Source organism: Kryptolebias marmoratus, linkage group LG7 (genome assembly GCF_001649575.2).
Source record: "Kryptolebias marmoratus isolate JLee-2015 linkage group LG7, ASM164957v2, whole genome shotgun sequence".
Taxonomy (NCBI): domain Eukaryota; kingdom Metazoa; phylum Chordata; class Actinopteri; order Cyprinodontiformes; family Rivulidae; genus Kryptolebias; species Kryptolebias marmoratus.
This window is the reverse complement of record NC_051436.1, coordinates 22,552,348-22,558,651: the sequence shown is the minus strand read 5'-3', so window position 1 is coordinate 22,558,651 and position 6,304 is coordinate 22,552,348. Positions and strand designations below refer to the sequence as shown.

General features: G+C 42.3%; 1 pseudogene; it reads right to left on the bottom strand.

Moving 5' to 3' along the window:
* Positions 1-1,166: 1,166 nt before the first annotated feature.
* On the bottom strand, positions 1,167-4,402 carry LOC119617244 (annotated as a pseudogene).
* Between the last annotated feature and the right edge of the window lie 1,902 nt (positions 4,403-6,304).

Here is a 6,304-nt window from a genome sequence, read left to right as displayed (position 1 = left end):
ATTATGCACAGATGTATGTGCAGATTGACAAACTCTGCAAACAGCATCATTCAGACTTTGACTAATCCTGCTCAAAGCTCAGTGAGATTTTTCTCCACTCTGTGGAATCACTGGCGCATTTGTTTGTATGTCTGATTGATTTTTTATGTATATGTAAATTTACTTTTTATTTTCTTTTATTGTTGTTATCTTTTATTGTTATTTTTCTTTTTCTTTTTGTATGGACCTCAAATAAAGAGGATTGATTGATTGATATCATGTTGAGATATCCTTATTGTAGAGCAAATCTGTTCTGGCACATGTAGGCAGCCATCTTCTGTATATGGTATACCTGATATGCCATAACAGGACAAAAAAAAAGTTGATGGTACTGAAACAAGCACCGTTTGACCAAGTTTCTTGTTTCAGATATATACTCTGGAAAAATCCTAATAAGTTATTTTACAACTTAACCCCAAAAATGGCAGTGTCAGACAAAGCAATTAAAACTTTAATTGCATGAAAGTTTTATTTGATTTTTTTCCAAAAACATCAAATCAAAACTGAAGTAAAAGCTGGTCAGCATTTTCACAATGTCTTTAGAAGTTACTATGAATTAACAAATTTCTCAGTGTTTCAATGGTTTTGACTGAAGTAGTAGTATGCATAGGAATAATCTCTGGTCATCTAGCATAGGCATCCATCACTACCAGGAACATCTGTTTGTGGTTCTCAGCAAAATCAAGATGGATTCTCTCCCAGGGGCTGGCAGCCCATTTCCATTTATGCACTGGTGCAGTACAAGGTAATTGTGAGGCCTGTTGTGATGTTATTAATGGCCGCACTGGGCTAATGTCGGGGAATATATTCTGTCTGACGTACGTTTCATTCAATTCCTCCAGGTCACTTCTTCGTTTCATGTTCAGGTTTATTCCATTAAACATCCATGCTTCGGATTCACAGACTGACACAGACTGACCAGGTTCCTTTGATAAGTGACATTACATCCAAATTGCCATAAATACGCTCAACAGAAATATGACAACCCCGACGCGCCCGACTTCCTCATTCAACCAAAACAAGCCAGAACGCCACAAACACATCATTCTTATCAAGTGACAGACATGCCCACACTGACACACCCACCACCCAAGTGTCAAGCTGCGTGCTCTCTTGAACGTCATTAATTACTTCTTTCTGGCTCTTACACAAGGCATACTTTGCTGCTTTTGACAAATGGTACACTCCCGGATTTCCTGTTCAATGCACTCATCTACTGCTGGCCACCAGAATAAACTTCTGGCAAGTGATTTCATCTTTACTATTCCCCAGTGGTGTTCATGCAGTTCCGAAATCAACTGATCCCTTAATTTCTTAGGAATCACCACTCGTAACCCCCACAGCAGACAATCGTCTTCTACGGTAAGCTCGAAACGCCTCTGAAAATATGGCTTCAGCAGTTCATCCTGTACATGTTTAGGCCAGCCAGTTAACACCAACTGTTTCACCACCTTTAAGACAGGATCTTTGTCGTTTTCGTTTGCTATCTCTCTTGCAGTGATAGGTAACTCATCAAGGTAAGATACTTTGTAAATAGGGTTTGACACCACATCCACATTTGGTTTCAACGGTAACCTTGATAAAGCATCTGCATTACTGTGTTGCTCAGATCTTTTGTACTGAATCTCGTACTTGTATGCCCAAGGATTAGAGCTCACCTTTGCAATCTAGCAGCAGCTAGTGTAGGCACACCTGTTTTTGGTCCCAAAATTTTTAGCAATGGTTTGTGGTCTGTCACCAAAATGAATTTCCTTCCATAAAGGTAGTCATGAAACTTCATAACCCCAAACACTAAACCAAGTGCTTCTTTTTCAATCTGGGAGTAGTTTTGTTCTGTCTTAGTTAGCATTCTTGATGCAAAGGCAATCGGCCTTTCGCTTCCATCTTTCATTTGGTGACTGATTACAGCACCAACTCCATAAGGAGATGCATCACATGCTAGGATAATTGGTAGCTCTGCATCAAAATGTACCAAGATCTTGATTGAAGAGCTTTCTTTGCATTCTCAAACGCAGCTTGACAGTTTTCTGACCAAATCCAGTCTGCATCTTTGTGCAGCAATGCTGACATTGGCTGGGTCACAGTCGATAAGTTTGGTATAAACTTCCCATAATAGTTTAACAGAGCCAAGCATTACCTAATTTCAGTTACGTTTCTTGGGACTGGAGCCTTCTGAATGGCGGTTGTCTTGTCTTTCATAGGATGAATGCCAGTTGCGTCAATGACATGCCCTAAATATGAGACACTGTCTTGCATGAACTCACATTTTTCTCGCTTTACCCTGAGGTTGTAGCTTTCGAGCCTCTTAAGGACCTCTTTTAAGTTAGCCAGGTGGCTTTCTGCGTCTTTACCAGTTATCAAAATATCATCAAGATAACAGATAACTCCATCCATGCCCTGAAGTACTTGATCCATTATTTTCTGGAAAATCGCAGGAGCACTTGCAACACCATAAGGCAACCTGTTGTATTGATACAGCCCTTTGTGAGTGTTTATGGTCAGATAACGCCTAGAGCTTTCCACCAACTGGACTTGCTGGTAAGCCTGAGATAAGTCTAGTTTGGTGAATTTCTGACCTCCTGCTAATTTTGCAAACAGATCTTGTGTTTTTGGAAGTGGATACTGATCCACATTTAACCATGGATTTATGGTGACCTTGTAGTCTCCACATAATCTCACGCTGTCATCCTTTTTAGGTATGCACACGATTGGAGCAGCCCACTCACTGTAACTAGTGGGTGAAAGAACTCCTTCTGCCTCCAATTTAGCCAGTTCCTTTTCCACCACTTCACTTAATGCATATGGAACATTTCTGGGTTTATGGAACTTTGGCACTGCTTCTGGAGCAACATGTAGTTTAGCTTTAATACCCTTCAACTTGCCTAACTCAGGGTTGAACACTGATGCATACTGAGCACATACATCTTCCACTGTTTCTGGAGCCATTCTATTCACCTGCGACCAGTCTAGCTTCAACTGGCTAATCCAGTCTGTACCCATCAAAGCAGGGCCTTTTCCTTTTACTACTAACAGTTCTAGTTTTTTTGTGGTTTCTTGACATTTTACTTTTGCCAAAAAATTTTCCATCAGCTGTAATGACTCTTGGCTGTACATCTTAAGTACACAGTTTGCTGAACTGAGTTTGACTGATTTAAATCTGCGCTTATACAGCTTTTCAGATATCACTGAGACTGCGGCACCAGTGTCTAGTTCCATCTTCACTCTTGAACCATTTACACTGACATACACATAATAAGGTTTTACAATGTCACCATTACCTGTGTTCATTTCAAACAGACCAAAATCTGGACTGTCCAATGTCAGATCTGGAACAGTGTTAAGAGTTCGGTGCCGCTTCCATCTTGCACCGACCCACAACATCACTGGCTGCTCTGTCTTCTCTGACTGGATGTGACAGAATTTGGGTGTCGTCTGGATCCCTTTTAAACTCGTGCCTGGGGCGCACCTTCAACCGGGTACGGCGGATCGAGCCAGCTGCAGACATCCTGCTGTTGGAGAGCGCTGACATCATGGCAGGTCCGCTGCTTGAGAGCGCTGGGTCGCCTCTTAATATCCAGATGCATAGTTCCCTTGGTCGTACTCGAACGGCCTCCCTCCTTGCATGTGCGACAGGCTTTGGCTATGTGTCCCTTTTTCTTACACTCGTGGCACTCGCTTTCTTTAAACCTGCAGTCATTCGGGTTGTGACTTTTTCCACCGCAACGATAACAGGGCTTCCCGGTAGCTGTATTGTTCCCAGCTTCACAGCATTTTGTTTTAGCTTTCTTTTCCACTACATGAGCTTTGAAAGCTTTCTGTGCAAATTGCTGTGCACTGTCCCTAGTTACCTCAAATGAGAGTGCCATTTCTACAGCCAGCGGCAGCGTCAAGTCTTTAGTGTGTGTGGTGCTGAGCAGCCGATCTCTCAGCTCGCTGCTCTTTACCCCACAGACGAATCTATCACGCAGGGCTTCATCTAAGAAAGTTCCAAACTTACATGTAGCTGCTAATTTTCGTAAAATAGCCACGTACTCACTGATTGTTTCGTTGTCTTTTGGTTTCTTCCGTGAAACTTGCACCTTTCTGCAATAAAGTTCGTCTTCGGTACGTAGTGTCTCTGCAGCAGATCTACCAACTCTTCGTAGCTTTTCTCCGACGGTTTATCCGGAGCGCATAAATCCATCAGCAAGCTATGGGATCTTTTCCCCACCACCGTGAGAAACACTGACTTAGTTTTCTCCTCTTTAGTGTCCAAGTCGTTTGCAGCAAAATACTGCTCAAGACGTTCGCGGTAGTTGTCGAAACTTTCCTCACTTTCCTCACTTTCCTCATAGTGAAAATCTTCTGGCTTCCCAAACGCCATTTTGTAGCTCGGGTTTGGCAGTCCTTTCACTCACCAAAACGCTTGGCTTTTACTGTCCCATGTTGCCTCTATTGAGCCACGCCGTCTGCAGATTCGGTGCCTTCCAACTTGAAGATCCCATCCTCGTTGCCAAAATTTCTGTTGTGTAAGATAGTCGAATAAAAAACAATCTTCAAGCAGACAACTGGAAGAAACACGTGGCAACCTTTATTCCAAAAAACGGGAACCACCAGAACAGCCACGACGGAAATCCCTCGTCTCCCACGTACACCGCCCAGAGTGCCCCCAATGGCGAAAAAACAATCGGAAATCAAGGTTTGCTTATTTCTGTGTCTGGAACACCACACCCTTGTACACTGTGTTCTCCCAGCAGAGGAGCATTCTTAGCGACAGATTCCTGTTGGTGGGATGTTCAACCGAGAGGCTCAGGAACTCCTTTGTACCACGGGCCATTAGACTCTATGCTGTTGCTATTGGTGGGAGGGGGAAGGGTGGGAATTAATGTCTTGATTGTTTTCTCCTTGTGGTAGATTTTATTCTTTTTGTAATGTGCCTTTAATTATGTTTTTAATTCTAGTATTATGAATGGTTATGTATGTATGTGAGCAACAGACTATCTCATAATTTCCTCTGGATTAATAAAGTACCACTTAACCTAAGATTCAAATTATTAGATTTGTTTTTTAATGCCCTGAGTCTCATGATTTAGCCACATCTTGAACTATTACTTATGAGGCATTGTAAAATGTCATAACTGCATTCAAATGAAGCAGAAGAAATTTGTTTTATATTCCCTATAGACTTGGGTTTATTTCTGTTTCTGATGTATGTACGTTTCTGACATAAAACAGAGGTTGAGTCGTAGGAGTGGTACCGGAAACCAGAACACAGAGACGTAGTAAAAGGTAAGTATGTTTTATTTACAAGTGATAAGGTTATTTACAGTGCAGCAACTAGGAGGATCTGAAATGGCAAACAGAAGCAAGGTGAGTCTCAGTAGGTTGATGTGCAAAATAATGAAAAGTCTTTTCCTTACAGGTCCGAGGGATGGCGTGCCGTGGAAACAAAGCAGGGCATCCAGAGACCATCTAGGAGGGGAACAACGGAGGTCCAGCACAAGGTAAGTTTCTTCAGGTAAGTTAGGCAGTGGTTCCAGATTGGCAGGTTTCACCATGGAGGGATTAGTAGACCTGAAGCAAAGGCAGGGACAAAAACAAGAGTTAGCTTAGCTGTGAGCTTACAGTCAGAACCAGTGGCTGAGATCCTGACCCAGAAGGTGCGACGCTCCAGCGAAGATCAGGAACCAGCCGAACCCTTAAATACCAGGTGCTGTTCATCAGGGAATCAGTTTCAGCTGCGAGGTGAGAGTTCATGACCACACCAGCAGGGCGAGGACTAAACTCCAGATCCTCACAGTTTCAATATCCACTCTCAAGTAAAAAAACAAAAAAATGGCTGTTGTGTATGATTACCACTGAAGAGGAAGGTATACCTGTGTGCCCAAAAGGCAAATACAACAGCACATGGATAAAATTCTCACATGCGATTACCGGTTCTTTATTGACCTCAGCCAAGGAGGTTATGTTTTCTGTAGTGTCTGTTTGCTTGTCTGTGCACAAGATTACTCAAAAAGTAATGAATTGTTTTTGATGAAATTTTCAGGAAATGTTGAGGTTATTATAAAGAAGAAATAATTCAATTGTGGTTGTGATCGACATCACTATCTGACTCCTACAATTTTTTTATTGACCCTAAAGCTTAGGCAGAGGTTTGCACTCTCAGAGTTCCTCACATACAGGGATGACATTGGTGATGACATCACAGGATGGTGGTGTCATCACCGATCAATCCCATTATGACATCATATTGATAATGGGTCTTGGCGGAGGTTTTATGGGTTAG